Raw genomic sequence first — 22,741 nt, 5'->3', positions numbered from 1 at the left:
TCCAGCAACAATGCCTGCCCACAGTCATGGAGTGAACTGCAGAGGGGTATGATTGAGCCTTTCACATCCTCGTTCAGCAGGAGGAAGCAGCACATGGGAGCTCAGCTCACAGAAGAAAGCTGTGAACAAAATTCTTTACAATAATGCATTACTCTGCAAGTGAGGGGTCTGAGACTGCCTTCGTTTCCTTGTTATTCATATGAAACTTCACTGAAGGACAGCTTTTAGCACATACAGTATCAGGTTTGACCTTCAAGAGATCTGTCTTAATTTAGACTTATTTTCTTACACTGCACACAGAACAACATGACACAAACACAAGAATATAAAATTCGGTTCCTGGTGTTTGTTTTGTATTGCATAAAGGATGCAATGTAGACATGCTGACTGAAGTCTGGATAAACATCTTCATCCTTCAAGGGTTTTTTTTTTTAGACTATGTTATCATCACTGAATTTAATTAAGGATTTGAAATTAATGGATCAATGAGTTGGAATTAATGGGTTGGAAGTCAGTTGTATTTACATCCCTAACAGGAGCTTCAGCTGCTGGTAATTTATGCTTTGGGGACAGGACAGTCTGGCAGATGAATACTATATTGTGTTCGACCAGGAATTTCAAAAGACATGGAGCCAGAAAAGTCATATGCTGAAACAGGAAAACTCTAGGTGCAACTTGCCAAGGTTTTAATTAGGAGGTGGCTCTGAATTAGTGGTATTTCAGATGTGACTTGGCCAGGGCAGGTAAATGTGAGCAACAGACATCAGAATCCCACTACTTACAATAACAGGAAGAGTCTGGTCTCTCCCATGGTGCCATCAAACCAAAATCTGCACTTAGAGTGACAGAGGGGTCACTCTAAGGTACGGTGACCTAACTTTTGTGGCAAATACCATCAACTAAAGCATTAGCAAGGCACCCCCCAGTGCTCTTTTTCTTGAGAACTTAATATAGATGCTCTACATTTCATGTGAGTTTATACTTAGTGGAATCAGTAGAGGATTATGGCAAGAGCCTTCCTGCAACTGCCAGGAGCTGCCAGCTGCACCCAGCGTGTGGAGAGGGAAAACAGGACCTCCTCAGAGAGTGGGAAAACCTCAGCTTGTACAGCCAGCCATAGCATGAGAAATTATTTCATTGTTCCCACTGGCATGCAAACTTACCCAGTTCCTGTCACTCGCCACACATCCCTGCCACAGAGCCTGCAGGCTGTGAAAAGGGCTATGCTGTCCTGCTTAGCTGACTCATTTCATTTACAAAGAATACTTAGAGGAAATACTTAGAGAACTCCAGTGGTGTTCTGCAGAAATGGGTGGCACCTGTTCATTTCTTTCCATGGTATAAATATGCTGGCATGTAAATTAAATAAATCAGTGTTCTATGGAATATGACTATGAAATGATTAAAGAAAAAAAATAATTAATCAGTCTTACCTTACCAGTATTGCTTGCTGCTCTGGAAATAGTCTGTGGAGCTGGCTTACAGGTGGGCTTATTCATACTCCTGCACAAGAAAAAAAGAACTCCTTAAACAGGAAATATGAATGGCATCCAAAGCATCAGATCTTCATCCCAGCTGGAGTTGGGCCAGTAACTAGGTGACTTCACTCACTCACCTTTGAGACTGAGTTTCACTTTATAAAAGAATTGGATATTTAGCAAATCTTAACAAGACTGGAGAGTCCCTATAACCAGTGTTGGGGAATACAGATCACAGTGTCTTCCCTTGACAGCTGCTGCCTTTGCATAAATACACTCTGATTAGCATGGTCAGCATCCAGTTTATTCAGCAATGTGACCAAAGAATAATTTTCCTAAAGAAGAACCAGAGGAGTGACATTTTACTTCCAAAAACTTAAAATCTGAGGTGTCAAATAGACATCTACATAGAAGCCAAGGCTGAGAAATTACAGCCATTCCAGAGCATACATTGGCAGGATTCTGCAATATTCAAGACCTCTTCAAAGGTTAATGAAATAAATTTCTGGTGCTTAGAAGGGAGAGGCTTTTACTAATAGTCAAATTTTCATGCAGGCAAGATCTTCTCAGGTCTAATCAAAAATACCGTTTCTCCCTATGAACTTTATCTTGTTTAAACTAAAAATATCACAGCTACAGCACCACCAATCAAGGTAATTTCAAATTAATAAAATTGTAGAGCCCAATTGAAAGGAATTCAGAATTTTAATATAATAACTCAAGAATTTTACAACAATCTCACATTCAGCACACACATGCATTAATTTAGGAAAAAGCTTTCGGAAGTTAGCATCAAGCTGCTAGAAGAGGAAAGTTTGAAGTGAGCGTCCAAGAGCTATAGGGAGCTAGAGGAGAAAGCTCAAACATCTGTTGCTCTGTGTGGTATTACTCTGCAGAGTCTTCAGGGGCACACATTTAATAGCAGCCTTGGTGGCAGCTGCAGATTGCACAGCCAAGCAGAACAGACAGCTGTTTCTAATCACTGATAATTCATGTGAAAAGTGAATTGTCCTCACTACTCCCAATGCTTTGGCCAGTGTTTGTTACCTGTATTCCCACGAAGAATCACCGCAGACACATGTCGTGGCTGTCCTTAACAAACCAAATTTTCTCTGAGAACATAAAGTCTATGTGTAAAATGGCTGCCCTTAATTCTCCATGAAGCTGTGACTAAAGCTTTGTCCATGTGATTGCCCAGGGATGCAGACAAAAAGGATCCTGGACTGGACACAGGGCACCAAGCAGCACTGGCATCTTCAGAAAGTGCTTGTGAGCAATGGTGGCCTAACTCAGCCAGTGCTGGCAGTAACAGCCAGTGCTGGAGGGGGAAAGGAATGGCCTTGGAGGGGAGGATGCTGCCAAGGGCTCAGCAGGAAGGCCCCAGAACTGGTACTTCAGAAAGAAAAAGCAAAAAACACAGCTGGAGAAACAGCTGGCTTTGTGCTGCTCTGCAGAGGGACACCAGGCATGGATACGCAACAAACAGCTGAATGACTGAAAAAGCAAAAACAATATAAAGAGGAAATCAACAGCAGTGAAACTTTGTTTAAAGCTGCTCAACAATAGTGTGAACATAGCTGGACTGGGAACTAAAGAAGCTTGAGTTCCCAGTTTCTTATTACGGTGTGCATTCTGTAAGGCAAGATTCAAACCCAGAAATACTTACAAGCCTGGATGTAAACTGCATTTACTGCCATAGCCCCTACAAATAGCAGCCTGCTCCCCAGCCACTGGCATGAGTGAGTGAGTGAATAAATGAATGAACAAATGTTGGCGTGTTAATAGTGGTAATTTTGGATGGAAGTCACATTAGTATATGGATATACAAGGCCTACTTATCTCTTAATAGGTCTAAGAGAAGATATAAAATGTCATGTTAAATCACAGAGTTCTTCCTAAATCAGAACACTCAATGTATAATTGATGAAGTATGTTTTCACATTCTTAGGTTTCTTTAATTTCTTAAAGAAGTCAAAAGACACAAGACTGCTTGAACCAATGGGAAGACATCTCATTAATTCTTTTAGAAAGACCTCTACAAGCCATATGGAAATGTCACATTTTAAAATACAATTTGACATTAAAATGTCACAAACTGCCTCCACCTCTTGATGTAGTAATTTTAATCAGAGGTTTTCGTTTGTGGTTTCTACAGCACCTTATGTTAAGCACTATGCTGAAACTCTCTAATTTAGACCAATCACTTTCCACTAGGCCCAGAATATGCAAGGTCAAATATGAATTTAATGGAATGAAGATCAGAATTTTATTGCTGGCATTCGCTGTCTTGAACAGCCATCCTTGACCACTTATCCATGAGCATTTCAGTATTCAGCTTTTGTTGAGGTAAATACACCTACTGGTGCTCCAAGATTTTAATCAGCTCCTTGCAGTGAGACTGTAGAACCTCATGGTATGAAACAAACAGGAAAACATGAACCAGAGGAACATAGAAAGCAACTCTGAAAAGGACCTACTTCAAAGAAAAATATTAAAATAACTTTTTATGTACAGGTAAGCTGACCTTTCTACTGAACTAATGGTTGTGTGAAGTCTGCAGTGAGGCAACTGTAAGGACATTTATCTACCTGAATATATTTAAATAGTTACTAATGAATCATATGAAAATACGTGATTTTTATAGAAGGTTAGAAGATTGCACATAGTTGTGCAACAAAATGGTTGTTTCTGAATGTAGCTCTATATAGGGTAGCCTTCCAAACAAAACAACAAAACTTGGACTTGAAATTCAAATATGACCAAAAAATGACCCATGAGGGATCCAAATATATTGAAGCCTAAAACTTAGCAAGCTTTCAGCTTGTCATGAAAAGCAGCAATAAATGATAAATGCAGACCCAGTATGCCTTATTTTCAAAACCTGACAAGCCCACAAAACCAGACTTGCAGTAGTGCACTCTACTGCAAAAGCCATCAGTGCTTGTTTGTTCAAAATAGAAACTGTCAATACTTTAAGAGCCAACCAGGAGACATCAGTTCAGTGCAGATGGTGCCTCAGACTCATGCAAATGTCACAGAGTGGCTGTGCAGAGCTGGCAGGACGCTTTGTGCACATTTTTGGTGGCACCTTTGGAATTTGGACGTTCCAAATATAAGCATTTATGTTCAAGTAATTTCAAATTTTACACAGGAGCATTTGAAGAGCTGTAGCTCTGCTACAATTTGAACAAGTACAAATGTCAGACAATAGGCACTTGAGAACGGAAAAGGGCAATGCATGACCTTGGATTTGCAAGGCAAAGCTTGTCAGATCTTGGCCTCCATTGCTGGTTACAGCTTCATTTATGAGAAATCGTGTCGGGTGAAAGTGAAAGGCACATGCAAGTTTCTTTTTCTTACCTACAGATATCTCTGGTTTGTCAATACATTATCTAGACTCCTATAAAAATAATACTATGATTACTAATAACCAGATGTGGGTTAGGCATTTTCATTTTTGTCGTTTTCATAGATTTTTAAGGCAGAGGGAGACTTGAACAGTTGACCCTACTGTTTTGACACAGACCATTGGTTTATTTGCATTCTGGTACCTCTGGCTCTTCTTTTGCTGGGAACTCAGTGGTGTTTCAGTCCACTCCAGACCACAAGAGCTTCCAGCACTCACCAGTGCAACTAAGGAGGCTGGAGCATACTCACTAGTGCTTTCATGAGCCCATTTAATGGAATCAGTTTTACATTCATTTCTGGCAAATGAAATACTTGAGTGAGTGTCTGGGGATAGCAAAAATATTCTCCAGGCCCCTTTTTTACCTCCATCCAGCTTTGTGAACAGCAGTTAAACATATTGATGGAGGAATTAATACCTTTGGGCAGACATTTTTCAAATGCAACTGGGCTGGCTCCGATCACTCTCCAGTTCTACTGCTCTTCCCTGGAAATATTAAGCATTCAGGTATGTAGGTTAGATTCAGAATACATAATGTGGATAGTTCACAAAACACTTTGGCTGGCCCAATTAAATAACAGTATATGCTGCTCATAAAACCAGTGCTGCTGTCAAGCACTGATTCTTCTGACTAAGGCTGTATTCCCTGTTTTGATGGGTACACAGTGCCCTCTGAAAATGCTACACGCTTTAGGCCTCCTGTGGTATCAGCCAGAGTAATGGTCACTATCAGCTTCCAAAATCAAGGCTGGGAGGAACAGTCCTTATGAAGAAAATCTCTGAAGTTTACAGTCACAGGAGTGTTCATTTGTATAGTGCCACATTTTACTCAAAACTGGCGGTGTTTGGTGAATGTCCCTTTTGCTTGTGGCAACTTTCCCTTCTGTTTCTTAGAAATGTCATTGTACTACCCTGCCTGCTGGCTGGACAGGATTGTCTGGGGAAAACAAAAATTCCAGCCAGAGGAAACAGAACTGAAAGTAACTGGAGGATCTTTCTCATTAATCTTTTGATCTGTACAATAGATAGATGCATTTCCTAATGGCTGCACTTCCCAGATGTAAAGCAGTAAAGCTTCCTCCACCAGTACTTCTGCAATTTCCATCACACAGCTGTGGAGTGTTGCAAACTGATAACATTCATAAAGAGTACTTGTAAAGTCATAAAAGAGCAGTGCCATTAAACTCATGAACTATGGGAAAAAATTCTGTCCTTGAATTCCAAGCATTTTTCATGTTTTGCAATGTCTTCAAATTATAGTTTTATGGTCTGTAATCTTACAGTAAGATTGGTTAAATTCCTGGTACGTGAGTAGGAAGGAGTGTATTGTTATTATTATTTCATCAGCAAAGTTACAGATATATGCCTTAGGAGCAATGCTTTCATCTTTCCTGGTAGCTGTCTCTTGCAAGCTCATACTGAAGAACAAGTTTTCGCCATGGTTTTCATTTGCTGCTTTTCATTCAGGCTTATATTGTCTATGAAGGTCTGGATATGTAATGCCTCGACTCAGTGTTGCAGTTCTGCCTAAATGGGCAGATTGTACATTTCAGATGGTAGGAAATAAACAGGTTCTGCCTGCAAAGGCCTCTGGAAAGAGGTAAGTTGTGTCCTGGGTCAGTCCCTGGCCTGCATCCCACAGAGTGGCAGGAGGGAACTTCTGCTTGTTTTTCCAGCACTTTTACTAAGTGCTACAACGTGGCTGGGCACAGTTCGGCCTCCGGAAGCAGGTTAGCTCTGATCATACAAGCACAAGAGTCCTGTGAAGGTAGGCTGAGACTCCTAGATTGCAGACCTAGAAACTCTGAGGTGTACCTAAGCATGTCCAAATGCCTCAGCAGGATGGTGCTCCTCGTGTTGCAGAGCTGACTCTGGTTACCTACTGCTTGGAACTGAAGCATTTCCCAATACCTTTCCCCACCCCCCCCTTCCTCTCTTCTTCCCTCAGTGTGCACAGACCCTGCAATAAAACCTTCTCAGTCAGAATGAAAGGGAACTCTTTATTGCGTTGAAATTATAAAGCAACAGATGAGTTACACCTGGGAGATACTGCAGCTGCATTTCATCAGCCAGGAAATGTTGCATAGTCACAAAATGTTGCATACAGGAGAACTGAGACTACTTGTTTTTAACCCTCTGCCCTGTTGGGCATCAGTTTCCCAAGATGGGCTGGGTTATCTAATTTCCCTAGAGCTCAGGGCTAGTTCTTTCTGGTCCAAAACTGTTGTTAACTCTAACATTTATTTAGCTACTGCAGCTAAGGCTGTATACTCATTTAACCTCACATGCTGTACTTGGAGTATATTCTAGGAAACTTTAATTAATTCATCTTTTCATCTGAAATACTATTACATTTTTAAAAGAATATTTTTTAACATAAAACATCAATTCAGTATGGTCTTCCTTTCCTCAGTGTTGCTAGTTTGATGTTTATGGAAAAATTTTCACTATTTTTTTCAAACTGAATTAAACAATAGAGGCTTGAAGTACTTCTCTTCCCTTCAGAGACTTCATTAGAGACACTTTCTTAAAGGGGTATCATTATCTTTTCAACCTCCTCAGTTTTATCCGGCCGTTTACTAGTGAGATCTTTTGTGGGAATGTGTGTGCTTCAGGCTTCAATTTGAGGAATCAGGCTCAAACCCCTCTCTGGCTTGGACTCAAGGATATGCTTCTCAAGCTTATTTAGAAATCAGGACCTCACACCACAAACCCATAGAAGGAAACATTCTCTGGTCTTCCTGTGAACTTGCTTTAGTTGACAGAAAGGCTTTCAAGAGCCATTGACCAAGAAAGAATGGCCTTGCCTTTAGGCCTGCGGGTTGGGGCTTTAATTTAACAGATGTGAGCCACTTACTTCTGTCTCAGCTTCAAAAACCACTTAAATAGCTCATCTAATAACTGATTCATGTGCAGTGAGTTAACAACACTCACAGGGGTCACCAGAATCCAGTGTTTCCCAGCCACAAGTGACTGCTCTAGATGTTAAGTTCCCAAATACTTAACAAGTAACTCCTCATTCCCTCTCAGTGAGAGGAGACTGCTAGTACTGTTAGGGCAACTGCAAGAAAAGGGAGAAACTCAAGTTTGGCTGCTCTCCACCAAGCAGGGACATTAGTCTCACTTTTTCACATTCTGAGGAGGTCTAAGTCCTAACCAGCTGCCCCAGCAATGTTCTGTTGGCTTACTCCATTTTTAAAAGGCTGCCTTTCTTCAGAGACCGATTTTTGAACAATCTCAAGGGGGGAAACGCTTCAGCTTTGTAGGCAGTAGTTCCTTACTGGCTGCTTGCATGGCACACTGGCTGCTTTGGATCTCCTTCCAAAGAAACTCAGCGCTCTCAGTGTGCACCACAGAGAACCATAAACAGGTCCAGCACTTCATCTCAGAAACCTCCAACTTTTCTTCGGCAATGTTCAGTGTTGTGACACACTTCTTTTCTGGCTTTTAGCCTCATTAACTAGAACAGGTTCACCAGGCAGTGTGTTTCAGAGCACTGCTGAAATCCATGTCCTCATTCAGTGCTGAAGCTATTGGCTTGTCTTTCCTTGCTGTGCCCGTTTCCGGAGCTGTAAGTGTAAATCTGGTCCTTGCAAAAAGGGTTTGTCATACACAGATGATGAGTGTGGTTTAACCAGCACATCATCTTGTCTTTCACCCAGTGACCTGCTCTTGTCACTCTTTAGAGACAAGCAGAGCAGTAAGACAAGCACCCCTTTGCAGTCTGAATTCCCTTGGAAAAGCATGTGGACTTCTTGCAGTCAGATTTTTCCTGTTTGCTGTATTATGTGAGTTCACTCTAACAGTGTGTAATGATTGCTGACAAAGGATGTAAATAATACATAGGAGATGTATAGCAGGGGGATGAAGAGGGTGGACACACTACTGAAATTAACTTGGATGATAAAAGAATCAATTGAGAAGATGAATTTTCAACACACTGACTCGTTCAGATGGAATAATTAACAAATTTGCAGTGATAATCCAGACTCTTCTCTAAAGCACAACTTATGACAGATAATGATAGACAATAATAGAAAGGCAGTAAAGATCTCATGAACTCTGAGCCTGTAATTACTTGCACAGTAATAAGCTAGAAAGCTTTTACTAGATGTTTTCAGTGTGCAGGGATGAAAACATGGTTTTTCCCTCCAGCAGAGGGGGCTTGGCAGTAAGTTTTCTAAACACAAAACCAGATTATTTCTTCAGAAATTGAGTAATACTAACATTGAACTGATTTTTGTAGGAACTTGCGTAATATTATAGGTGAAAACAGAACTTCCTCCAAACAAGAGATTCAAATATAAACAGACGCAATTCCACTGAGCGTTGTTCTCGCTATCTTGGTTTGCCTTATTTCTCAGTGTGGCTTTTCTATTTCAGCAGAAAGCCCTTGCAGTTACACCTGACAGGCAGTATGCAAATAAAGAAGGTTTTGCTCCTAATTCCTGTGAAAAACAGAGTCCAAGTTCCTGCTAAATCTGTCCCTGTAAAATACTTCAATACATACATAAGAAAAAAACCAGAGAAGGCACTAAGGTAAAGTCCTGGTGGAAAGTTTTCCAAGCCACAACAAAGGTGTGTATTTGAAGGCAGAGCATGTCCTCTGAGTAGTCCAGGAGTTTACAGTACAATTATTTGAGGCCATAAACAATTGACATAAACCTGGATGGTCCAAAGAGACACTGGCAACCTCACAGTATGGGTGGGGCCAAAACTGTGGATGTAATCCAAGGTGGTACAAAAGCCCATCTGAAGCTAATGCTTAGTGTTAAGCTGCACACAGTGTTATTGCAAAGACAAAAGAGTGACACCAATTTCCTTTTAAATTAAAACAGGCTTGCTAGTCATCTGGTAAATTCCTCTTTTTCATGGTTAATTGGATTTGTCCTCCAAGTGCTGTTTCCTTGCTTGAGTTCAACTCTAATAGGGGAAAAGTACAGGCAAAAATACTGGAATTACATTCTCGTTATTATTTCTGATGAACAGTCTTACTCCACATGCGACTACTCGAAAAAGGCACTGTTCAGTGCTGTTCAAAACCCGATTCTTTTACTTCTAATAAGAACTAGCTGTCAGTTTTAATAAGTAATTCTGGTAAAAGTAATTTCACCTCTGTGGCTCCAGCTTCTGGTGAAGGAAATATTGAAAATAATGATGCACAGGAGTAACTCAAAATGAAATTCATGCCAGATGTAGCAGAAGGTGCAAATGACTCACCATGACCAGTAAGGGTGCAGCACTTTCCCTCCCTGACGTGGGCATGGGCTGAACTATCACAGCCACAGGCAGCAGTCACCTTGCAGGATGTTGGGAGGTGCAGCACTCCCAGCACTGGGCTCTGCCCACTCACTGCCCTCACTGGTCATTCTGGTGAGCTCTTCTCAGAAGGCAGGATCTCAGCACCCACTCTGTGTTTGTGGGGCACCACCCACGTAGGCCCATCATTTTCCCTAAGCACTAATACACTTAAAATAAGAGTATGTGGGGGAGGAAGAGGAGGAGGAGGAGAGGTCTGGTCATCTGGTGAAATAAAATTATCATTTAGCATGGATATCAGAGCGATCAGATTGTCTATTAAACCTCCTCTGTGGAAGCAGATGTACTACGTACTGACACTATTTCTGGCAGAAGTAAAAGGACTTCAGGGCAGTCCACTGGGAGGAAGGGGGATGGGGCAGGTCACTGTGTGTCCTCGGTCCCCGAGCCAGAATCCCAGCTGATGGCACCAGCTCTGACAGATGGTGAGCCCCAGCCCCTCCTGCCTTTGAGTCCCCTCATCCATGCCACATCTCCAGCACTTCCACCCACTGATGTCAGCTCCCTGTCTTTGGACCTGGTGTCCTCTGCGTCCCCTACCCCACTTCTCCAGTGCCATGTCCCCAGTGCCAGCCACTCCTCAGCTCCCTCTGGCCCCTGCAATAATCTGAGTTCCTTCCTGGCACCAGCTCCTCGGGTATCCCCTCCTCAGGTACTTGGGAAAACCCTGACTCCTGCTTTTCAGACGGCAGGGCTGCAAAACACACCAAGTCCTCCACCATTCACCTCGGTGAGGGCAGTAGGACCCGCTGAGGGAAAGCAACCGAGTGTCAGCTTTGGTAAGGCTTTGCCCTGCAGAGCACTGCTGTGGGGGCACTGGAGGGGACTGGGGAAGAAAAAAGAGAAGAAAAGTGGGCAGTTATAGGAATCTGCAAGAAAAAGTAGAATGTACTTCGGTGTTAATGACTTGAGTCAGAATACAAGGAGGCTGAAGTTCCCAGAAAGGAAGTTCACTAACAAGGAACCACAGATAACCTTCAGATGCCAAACTGAAAACTCTGGAGAAAGTAGACAATTCTCAGAAGAAAAGAAAAACCAACCCTGTACAAAGTATACTTAATATAACAGAGAGAAAGAAAGCAAAAGACAGACAGGATTTTGAAACTAAAAGAGGCTTTAAACAGAAATTAAAGGGTCACTTAGATAACATCGGGCTGGAAAAAAAAGAAAAAAAGTGTGGAGTAAATTTTTAACCTGGGCCATAGTATTTGTTCATACAGAGAAAGATCAGATGGGATAACGTTCCAGCACTTATGCAGGAAACCAATAAGGACTTAGCTGGGACTAGCACAGAGGGAGTACAATAAATGAAAAAAATAAAAAAAGGAAAAGAACTGTGGAGGAGAAGAGACAAGGTAGAAACAGAAAAGTAAAGAAAGCAGCATCATAATAAATACTGTATGGATAAAGAGGGAAAAAGAACAGCTTGTTCTAGATCAGTTGATGGAAACCTGCAGATCTCCCAAACCTGCTTTATTAATTCCCAATGCCAAGTTTAAAGCTGTGTGTGTACAAAACTTTTCACATGGAAGGGCAACTGTCCATACAAATTCCAAATGGACCAGGGAAAGCATTCTCTCAATGGCAAAGGATGTTCCAAAACCCTAAGCCCAGAGGAGCAAAATGATATCTGACTGCTTCAGACATTTATTCTAGTGCAAGTGAGACTGCACTGCTGATCTAAAAGCTACTAGACATTGCTACTGCTGTTACTTTAATATGGGATTTTTCCAGCTCAGTTTATCTTTCCATAGGTGTTAATTCTTTGAAGGAATAGTAGGTACATTACAAAATGTATTATGAACAAATAAGTCATTGTTTCCCATTCGGCATATTTATACATATACTCTTAAAAAACAAAAAGAAAAAAAAGAAAAAAAAAAAGTAATTTCTGAGTATTCTTGCACATGAAATGAAAGCAACGAAAAATTGATTTTTAGGCCATCAAGAGATACATGTAAGAGCCCAGTAAAAGTATTTGAATATAAGTCTCAAGAACTTTCACATGAAAGATCCAAGCAGACACATCATTTTGCAGGTGTGGGTGGGGTCACTGCTAACCAGACAAGAAGTCTGAATAGTCCTGTTGGGTCTACTGTGAGATCATTACCTTAAGACAATAAAAAGTAATGGGTCATATTTGTCAATTCGATTCCTCCAGGGATGAATGGAGCCTCTCTTGGTATGGTGCAAAAAGAGAAGTAAAACCACCCAACTAGAAAAGGGTGTCTGTGCTGAGTTCCCAGTGACTGCAATGGCTGAGTCACAGTGGGTTCTTGGACATGCAGGGGAGTTTTAGCAGGAAACCACCTACCACTTTATTTACAGCTCTCCTTCAGCTCTGCCATTCGACTCAGCTCGGGAGATGATTTTATCATTCTACATGTTGAGGATGCAGTTGCACAGAGACACTTTCCAAAAGGCCACATATGTTTAGCACTGGTTTTTCATGAGGTTTCAATACATTCACTTCAGATGGAAGAAATACTGCCCCTTCTGCCTCCTTCTCTCCATCGACTCAGATTTGTTTGAGTCATCCCTGACCTGCACAGATGCTTTGCATTGCTCAGCTCATGTTTAGAAACCAGCATGCTGGCATTGTGTGCCTTGTGAGCACAGGCAGATGCAGTAGCACAAAAGCACTTATCTTCAAAATTTGAACGCTTCTGGTTTCTTGTGATTAATTTTAAGTAAAGGAGGAGTTCCAAGATGCAGAAAAACAGAGGGAACCTCACTTCTGCCAGCATATCCTGCCCCAACTCAGTGATTTCCACATTCAGCACCTGGGAGAGTCCTGCTCTCCCACGTGCAGCACATGATCTTTTTGGCAATTAACATAATTAAAACAACAGTAAGTTTGTATTTAGAAAAGCTACTCTGGAATGCTAACAAAGTTTCGTCTTTGTAGAACACAGAATTATCTATAGGAAAACCTAATTGTTTGCAAATTCCAGCCCTTAAAATTGAGACAGCGTTTCCTTGCGTTTCCTGCCAATTCTGTCCTAGTTTTGTGAGAGCTGAGACCACACATTTCCCTAGCACCCCTGTGTCAGTCAGTGCACACATGTGTGAGTGGGCAGATTTCAGGTTGCATATACAAATATAAATCTGATATTGCCCATTTTTTCAGTTCTTGGCTTTGTAACCACGTACCACCAGCACGGTGTGTGTACCAGGGTACAGGATGGCAGGAAGGCTGTGGTATGTGCTCTACTGAAGTGCAAACTCCTAATTAGGAGAACAGAAGAGGAACTGGAGTAATGATTCTCTGGAAGAGTGAGGGGGGTCTCTGCACAGCCTCATGACTTCGCTGAAATCCCATTTAGTAGATGGCTACTAAATCCCCAGTGATGAGTACTTGTCTCCAGTCATGGAGTGCTCCTCAGTGTGGTAAACCCAGTGGAGAAAAATGCACAGACCCTCCCAAATCTGCTTCTGCCTGCACAGGCACCTGTCATATTTCCCCAGCCCTGAGAAGGGAGCTGGGAGGAGATAAGGGAAGAAATAAAACCCAAGACATACCCATTTCTGTCTGCATATAGCAGTATGCAGAATAGTTTATGTAAATTAGAATCAGCTACCGGACTTCTGGGAAGTTGACAGTGATACTGTCAGTGTCTCAAAGTTAAGGTATGAGTGAAATTAAGAGAGGAAAATCTCTTAAAGCTGTTTCTAAATAACCAGTACAAACACGCAGTTCATTCAGCAAGAATTGCTTTGGCAACCTACATTGGCAGCTTCAGACACTCAGGACTGGGTTTTATGGTGCACAAAACTCTGCTTGTGGGACATTTTTTGAAGCCAGATTCAGCTTTAGCCCTGCCTTTGAAGGTCACATTTGAGAGATTATTGTGGGCAGAGCAGAGGAAGGGTGCTGCATGAATCATGAGAGATGATCTCTTTGCCAAAGCCCTGGAGGCTGTACCACTCCTGGCATTTTGTGCAGCAGGTCTGTCACATGGACTTGTACATGACCTGAAACAACTCAATGAGTGCAACTCCCTAAGAGGCAATGGGTTTTACCTCCCCAGGCTCCAGTCCAGTGTTTCCCTCTCCCCTCAGATCACAGCCCTCCTGCTCTTCCCCCACCCTCACAACCACGTGTTGGTTCAAAATGAACAGAAAATAGCCACACTCAGATCTGCCTGCCACCCGCTAGCAGAAACTGGGAATTCACTGGAATTCATGGAACTGGAGGCAGGTCACACACACATTACACCCCTGATGCCACAATTTATCTGGATAGTTGATATTTTAGAGTTTCATTTATGTAGTTCAGTTTCCCTGAAATTAACTTCTGGAAAAAAAAAAAAAAAAAAAAAAAAACCCACTGCCTTTCAGGGGATCAGAAACCAATTTCAGGAAACAATACCAACTTTGATGGTAAATGCAGCCACTGAGAGTAAATGCATTCTTTTGTGCGTGTGTGTGTGAGTGTCTGTGTGTGTGTGTGTATTGGACCAAGTTTTTTATTGAATTTCTTAGAAACAGAGGAGTAAAAGTGTGGAATGCTATGACTTACTGCTGGAATACCACAATGCACCCTTATCAGTGGTGAGCTATTTTTAGTATGGCCCGTGAGCAAGCAAGAAGTGAAGACTTTTTCGATCCAGGCAAGCTGCTTTTTCCAGTCCTGACACTTGGAACCTTCCAGTGCAGGGATCTCTTGGCAGCCTCTGCCTGGGGCTCCTCTAGTCTCTGGCCCAATGGTCAATCAATGACTGTCCTGGGGAAAATGGGACACTAAGAAAGGAAGGGTAACGTACGCAAGGAATAAAAAGCCAGAATTAAATTGGAGGAGTTAGGCAGTGTCCTTTCATCTAATTCAAAATTTGTAATGCAAGTATATCTAGAAGAGAGTTTTCAATGTCTTTGCCCTTAATCTCTTCAAAAACAGGCTTTTTTTAGCAGTAGATGAAACTCCTGTCAAGTCTTTAGTGAAGAAGTCTAAACTCAGAGAAATTTCCTCCTGACCAGAACACGGACTCTGAGCATGGACTTGGGAAGATACTGGGGCATTTTTAATGTAGCCAGAAATTCTGGGTGTCTGGCTGGCCTCTGAAACTCAGCAAACCCCTCAGGATGTGCAGGACCTTGTCTGTAGCTGCTCCACCTTTGTCAAGGGAAAGGACAGCACTGCATGAGGATGACAGAGGGTCTAACTGCAAAAAGTACTCCCTGTTAGTAATTGAACCTTTCTTACAGACCCAGGAAGAGAGTATATAAACCTATTATATGGGAAGTCATGAGAGAGAGCACAGTATTTAAATTTACATTACATTTACATTCATATGTTTATTGGCATTTCTTGCTAGTATTGTAGTAGGTGCTTAGTTGTATTTATTTGCCTATAAAAGCTCTTGAGGAAAAAAGCCCCAACATTTGGCATGGGAAGAATTATATCTGATTTTTCTTTACAAGTTATCACACAGCTAATCTGAATTCTTAAACTGGTGATTGGAGAAATCTAATTATGGAACTTCATCTGAGATATGGACTAAATCAGCAACTCCCTGAAGGCTGTATTAATTTATGTTGGATGAGGCTGCAGTGTCAGGAATATACAGATCATTTTGTTTAGAAGTAAATCCTGAGGGTCATGGACACAGTTCTGGTATTGCTGCAAAAACTGAAAGGTAGCTCAGTTCATATTCCAGTGGCATAAGAAAGAACCAGTACAGGCAGCTGGAGCAAAGAACTGAGGAGAAGTACAAATTTAAATTGTTCTCCTATAAGAACAGCTTCAGTTACCTTTTCAAAAGGAATTTCTGTCAGTAAAGGTGTATTAGAAATACCTGTTATTTCAGGCATCACAGGTCACTACACACTTGTCCAGTAAGAGTTTGAAGGTCATCTTAGCAAGCTCAATTCAATTTATGTGATTAAGGGTAAGGCTTCCTCTAGACTCATTATCAGAAATTTTGCCTCTATTTTCTTGAGACGTTATTGCGAACTGAAATAGATCTGCAGTTGAAATACAGCACAGCACTCATTTCCAGCTCGACACAAGTGACAATAGGATTTCTCGCACTCTCAGAGGACAAAGTGGCCCTGGAAAAGTGAGTCACCACAGACAGAAACCCTCCCTACAAGAGCAGCTCCGTAAGATCTCTCCAGAACTCCTGCAGGAAATCCTCCAGGCTGGGCACTCTTCCCACTTTCATATTCTTAATGATCTAATTTACTGATAGAGGACATCAAGGCCTGCACGCTAAGCTACACTAATTTCACATGACATTATATTTCTTCTTAATTAATCCAAAAGTGTCTGTGGTGAGGTCTGCATATAAACTAATAAAGATATTTCTAAAATTAAAAATGCTTCATTAATATTGTTGGATGATGATTCTTTAACATGAGATGCCAGAAATTCTACATTTAAAGGACTTTTTAATCTTTCCTCAGAAACTGTCAGCTTATTCTCCTGATTCCTAGAAATTTTCCTGGAGCTGGAACATGGTAAAGCTAATCCACTTTGCACTCAGCTTGTTGAGTTCACATGTAAAATTGGCTGAGGTTTGCAATAAATCTGGAGAGGGAAAATGTCTGAAGAAAAAAATCCAATTCTTTTTCCACAGGAGCAATTATGGTGTTTTTTTTTTTTTTTTTTTTCCTTTTATTTTCTTGGCAAATGAGGAATTAATATTTATACTCTGAACAAAACTATTGACCTACCTATCAGGACCTATCCTTTCTCCAGGGACAGAGGAAGAACAGAAATCTGCATAATTTCTCAATATTTTGAAGAGCATAAGCCAATAATAAAATCTATATTGGGTCAATCTGTACAGTAGAACGAAAGGTGCACATTCAGTAGTTTCTATATGTTGGGTATAGGAGTTATCAGAATCCCCTTCCCATACTTCATGGATGTGTATCTGCCTGAGGACTCCAACAGCATGTACAAACAATAACCCTGGCTCCAAAACCCACAGCACTGTTCAACACCTCAGCTGATTTTCCTGTGCCAAGTTATCACTCTCCTTTCATGGGCTTGGGATCTGGAAAGACGAGAGAACTGAGAGCTGGAGAAACAGAGTGTGGCTTCAAGCAAGGGAGAGAGTGCTGGGGAGCAAGGGAAGCAGTGGAAAGGGAGCAGAGCTCTGTACTCAATGCTCTGTAGTCCAGCAGGTGTATCTGGAAGCCAAACTAGCTTCAGATGCTGCTGCTTTAACATGTCCAGCCTAGTATTTATTGCTGAAGTTCCCCCGAGCAGCACCCTGCTACCTCTGTAATTAGCACTAACATTATTTTTATGGATCCAAAGTTCCTTCATCAATTGTGGAGTATGCACATACAGACACACTCACACACAATCCAGCAAGACAAATTTGTCATTCGGATGAAAAAACCACCAGAAAGCAGGCTGCCCTTTCACAGTATTTTTACCAAAAATTTGAGACTTTCTCTTCCCCCCCCCCCCCCCCCCCCCCCCCCCCAACTAATAACAAAGAAGGATGTCTAAACTACTGAAATGCAGAAAGCCCAAACCACATTTTCATGTGGTTAAGTGCTCAGCATTTTAATTCATGAGACTAATGCAGATCTTGATTTGACTTAGTTAATATCAACAAGGAACTTCCACTGAACATCAGACAGGATCCATTTAGTCTGGACTCAAGGAAACCAGCATTAACTACCCTGAGAAAGTAATTAACATCATTTAAAATAAACAGTTCCAGAATAGCCAGCTGAGAAACTTTCCTCAAAGCCTCAGAGAGTTAATATATTGCTTATTTGAAAAACAGCAGTTTATATCTCTTACACTGAAATATTTCAGACAACGATGACTATTCAAAGGAACTTAAGGGACAGAGAGGCTCAGCTGTTACTCAGCCTTAGTCCACAATTAAGCTTAATTTGCTTAACTTTTCAACCCCACAGTTCTCCATTCTCACCAGCACACGTGCACATCCTTTTTAGAAGACAAAACCACTAATTCCTCTCATCCGTCCTATCTGGATGGGATCTGACTTGTACATTCTCTGCAGAACGGCACAAATTCCAATTCAGACAGAATTAATTATTGCTGTACCAACTGGCTTGCCCTTGTCTAGGTAAATGCTTATCAGAGCTTGCTAACAAATTGGTGACATCCTCAAAATGTATTTTGCTCTTGGCATAATGATGAATTTGCTGTGACTGACAGCCTGGCCCAACACACATTGTTCTTCAGTGATACCTAGTGTGATAACTACTACCAGTGTAAAGTGAGTCACATCTGTAGCTGTTTTACCTAGAAGAGTTGACTAAAAGGATAAGAAGATGAGCTATATTCATCAGGCCCACTTTATTACCTCTTAACTCAGAAAATGATTGACTGGATAGTACTGGGAGTGGAGATGTGTGAGGAAATGTCTTGTTGCAATTGCTGCATCTTTTGGACACGTCCTGTTTAAATGTATCAAACTCTAACCCAAATACTTCATCAAAGTGGGTGAGAGGTTCACACTTGGCTCAGTGCTGCTGGTTTCACTGCATCTGAAAGCAGACTGAGACAGTGTGGTGTCTAATTTACTTGCAAAATCAAAGAATTCCGATTTCAAGGGTTTCGTTTAAATGAAAATTCAGATTCTGGAGAAGAAAACAAAACCCACTAAAACAGGAAGGATGGTATTGTGGTTAAGTTTCTAGTATAGGGCTGTGAAGATCTGAATTATGTTCCATTCCTAGCCCTTCTGCCGACTATCTCACTCTCTGACTTCAAGCAAATCACTGAATCTCTCGGTGCTTCAGTTCCCCTTTTCTAAAGATGATGTTGGTGATTTGATCAGTTTAGATACTGAGCCCATTCATGTAAGAGCTACCATGTACAGTATCAGCACAAGAGAGGCTCTAACCTCAAAAGACTAACCGTCTAATATGTGACCTTATTTACTGAACTGTTTTTGCAAGAAAATAGCAATTCTATATTAATTCTCACACTGATCACCCACTTACTACCAAACTCTAAACAACATGCTGTCCCACAGACACATTGGCCTGCCCATTAATCCAGATTCATAACAGAATCAGCGTCTGCTTCTATTCTTAAAAGCTAGGAAAAAGCTAAAATGGGGAGTGCCTGCTGATTTCCTAAGTCTTTCAGGTTTTCTGAATTTTTTTCCCCAGAGGACTGTCCCTGCAGTGGGGACGAATTCAGCAGGGTGTGGAATGCCCCATAATGGAATTTATACTGGGGAATACCACACATGGTATCACAACCTCCTCCCTCCTGGTGGTTTCAGAGGGTGAGGAGAGGCTTGGAGCACAAATAGAGGAAGCTCTGCCTGCATAATTCTGCTGTTAGTTGGGCTAAGAGTGTGGGGTTTAGAAAACTAACCAACAGGAAAATGTCTCATGTATCCCCAACAGATACAGTACTCTCCTACCTTCAAAACCATCTTCAGAACCATGTTTTCTCTCTTGCTGCCTCCTGGCAGACCCTACCTAGCATCCCTATTCCCAGTGCTTTCTAAACAGATTCCCTGTCACCTTTGTCCTGTTTCCAGCCAGTAAGGCATGCTCCTGCTGCAAAAATGACCATCAATTCCTCTGAATTTTCTGTCATTTTTCAAAACAATTTTTACAAAATAGGGCTAAGAACTTTTATTTTTAACAAAAGCTGAGTTTATGCTTTATCCTAGCTCCTGGAGGCTTATTGATACAAACCTTCAGAGCAAAAGCATTTACTTTCCTGCTCTAGAAACAAGGGAGAAAGGAAAATGGGGTAATGTCTCCAATAATTTTCTCTCAAGATTTTGCTTTTCTATTCTGAGACCATCAGCAGGGAAGGGAACACGATTTGTTTCTCCACATGGAGAAAAAGAGGCATTTCACATGGAAGGCTTTACTTATCAAACAGACTGAGCCTAATTCACCTTGCAAAAAGCAGCAGGTGCTCCTTAAGCTGCCAGAACACGGCTCAGAATCACCTGGACTGGCAGCAGTGCTTTCACCTTCAGTCCTCGATGCAGAGCTGCTTCTCCGCGTGCTCTGTCCAGCAGCTCTGCCCCGGTTCCATTTCTGCAGTGCCCTCTGCTGGGAGCAGGGACCGCACCCTGTCGGATCCCCTGGCACGGAGCTCTTCCCAAGGCACACGCTGCCCGGGTTTAAGGCGAGGGAAGGATACAGGAAAAGAAACGGAAGGATGGGAATGGAGGGTTGCAAAAACGAAACATGAGTGGGTAAAACTGAAGATTTCCCAAGAAAACTCACCCTGTGGGACCCTCACATCTAAATCCTCAACTCCTATCACAAAAACTTTGTTCACTGTGCAAATCTCCTTCACACACTACAGCTGAAGCCTGCTTCTCCTGGGCAAGCCTTTCTAAGGCACTTCATGGAGCACCCCGGGTCACCCTCACTGTGATTCACGTAGGGATGGCATCAAACTCCAGAAGGAGCAGCCTGACACACTTGGCTTCTGGTGTCCAAGCTGGCAGGTTCACTCCATCACTCTCCTCTGCAACTGGGAGTTCACCTACCCGTTCGAGCCTTGCCAAGCTCTGAAGCTTTGCAGCTGAATATTATTACCACATTCCTGCTCAATGAACACGACTTTTTGGACGGGCAGGTTGTCAGCTGCACTACTCAGTCCATGGCAGACAGACTGCATGTGCACCTGCAGGATCTTTCTTTCCCCTGTGATCTTACAAAATTAAAAATTACATGAGAGTGAAACAGCTTTCCTGGCACATCTACAGCAACCTTCAGCCAACTTCTTCTCCTGTGAGAAACATGCACACCACTGTGCTGCATTACAGCCATGAAGGGCTCTGCCCCTTAAAGCCACAGTGACGGCAGGACAAGGCTGCAGCAGCAGGGAGGGAGCTCGCTGGGTGCCACTGAGGGAGGAGTTAAGAGATCTGAGCTGTACTTTTGGTTCTGATTTACCTTATCTTGTCAAAGTTAAGCACTTCAAACCCCTTTTCTTTGAAGGATTGTGGGGGAGGAAGGGAATTTTGTCTGGGCTAAGAAGACTTTAAGCTGTTATGGGCAAGGCCTGGCTGTACTGCCTGTGTGAACACCAATCATGCCATATCCAAACCAGCCATGGAATCTGCTCCTGCATGGAGCACACTGTGCCACAGCAAAGAGTGGCAGTATTGCATGTTTGAATTCTAAGGGAAGTTTCAGTTTCGCCACTCTTTCATGCTTTTGCTTTACAGAGAAAAACAGATGAGCTTCCTCCAGCAGCTTATGCCAAACCTTGACTAAAGCACTGTTGCTCAAAACTTGAGTCTGAGCATAAAGTGAATCTCTGTGCCAGGTCTTAAAATTAATGACACACTGCTTCTCCAGATTCATGACAACTGTGCTCTTGCATGGCAGAACATAAGCAGTAAGTTTTGGTGGCTTAAAAACCATCAGAATTTTCCAGAATCACTTATTGTACACTGCTTGCATATCACTGTAAGGTGCTGTATTGCCATCTGGTTAAGTCAGTCTGTGACCACAGTGGAATTTGAAAGGAATATTTAGCTCAAAGCAGGAAATACATTCCCTCAGCTTCATCCCAAAGAACAACTCACAAGGCATTGCCAGCCCCTCTCCCCTTAATCATTTGACAGAGATCCTTTTCATTGTCACAAAACATCGTGTTAACTGCAGGGAAACTTCTTGGCCTTTAAAACGTGGTGGTTGTTACTTTAAGAAACACCCTCTTTGGAAGAAAGCACACTTTACTGGGCCGGCTTAAGGGAGCACATAAGACACTGGTGGAGTATTTGAGGTTTCAAATCTCCTTCTGGGTGAGCAGGAGAGCATTCCACATCTCCTGCACTGGCTGCTGGCAAGGTTATAAATACAGCTGGGACTTGAACAGTTCCTTTTAATTCTGATTACTCTGGAGAAAACCCCAGGGAAATTCTCCTCTGAGAACTCAAACCCCAGTATAGCATCTTTACGGTCTTCTCAGTGGAAGGATCATAAGCTCCTCTGAATGCTTTTCACATTTTGAGGTTATTGGTCTAATGTTTTGTCCTTGATCATTTAAGTTATACATTAAGTCCTCTCACCTCTTCTGTCCATGCTGACCTGTTAGCTCTGACGAAAGCAGATATTTTCACATTAAACCTCCCAGCAGTGGTTGCTTGCTTGCTTTTCTTGCAGTTTCCCCCTCCACGTTTTGAGGTAACTGCCAGTCAGAGCCTCATCCATCACCTACTACTAAGTGTCCCCTGGCGTCCCAGGGGCCTCAGAGCGCTCCCGTGCTCGGATTTACCCCCGCAGCACCTCTCAACCCCTGCTCCGCCGGGGCTGTCCGTAAAAAAAAAAAAAAAAAAAAAAAAAAAAAGAGTAAATCCAGACGTAGTCGGATAGAAGAGGGGTTGAATAGCATCCCCAGCGGCGGAGCGGAGTCACCAAGCCTTAGGGAAAGCGAAAGTGAACATAATAAGCCACATGCTTTCCGAGAAGGCGGGGGAGGAGCTTAGGGCTGCCCCGCCGCGTATAAGAGAAAGCGGGAGCGATGCGCGGGCACAGAGCAGAGCGCTGGAGAGGCCGGGAGCGCTGGAGGTGCCGCTCGCCCGCCCGCCCCGCGGCAGCCCCGGCTCGC

General features: G+C 42.4%; 1 long non-coding RNA gene across 1 annotated transcript; it reads right to left on the bottom strand.

Moving 5' to 3' along the window:
• On the bottom strand, window positions 1-1,787 carry LOC120759862 (uncharacterized). Its single transcript, XR_005703238.2, has 3 exons — window positions 1,616-1,787; window positions 1,434-1,503; window positions 1-119 (listed from the first exon to the last, which is right to left on the bottom strand). It is a non-coding gene; the product is annotated as an uncharacterized LOC120759862 (long non-coding RNA).
• Window positions 1,788-22,741: the final 20,954 nt, after the last annotated feature.

The sequence above is a fragment of the Hirundo rustica genome, chromosome 15, assembly GCF_015227805.2.
Source record: "Hirundo rustica isolate bHirRus1 chromosome 15, bHirRus1.pri.v3, whole genome shotgun sequence".
NCBI classification, from domain to species: Eukaryota; Metazoa; Chordata; class Aves; order Passeriformes; family Hirundinidae; genus Hirundo; species Hirundo rustica.
The sequence above is the reverse complement of the archived record's forward strand: the minus strand, read 5'-3'. Positions and strand labels throughout refer to the sequence as shown.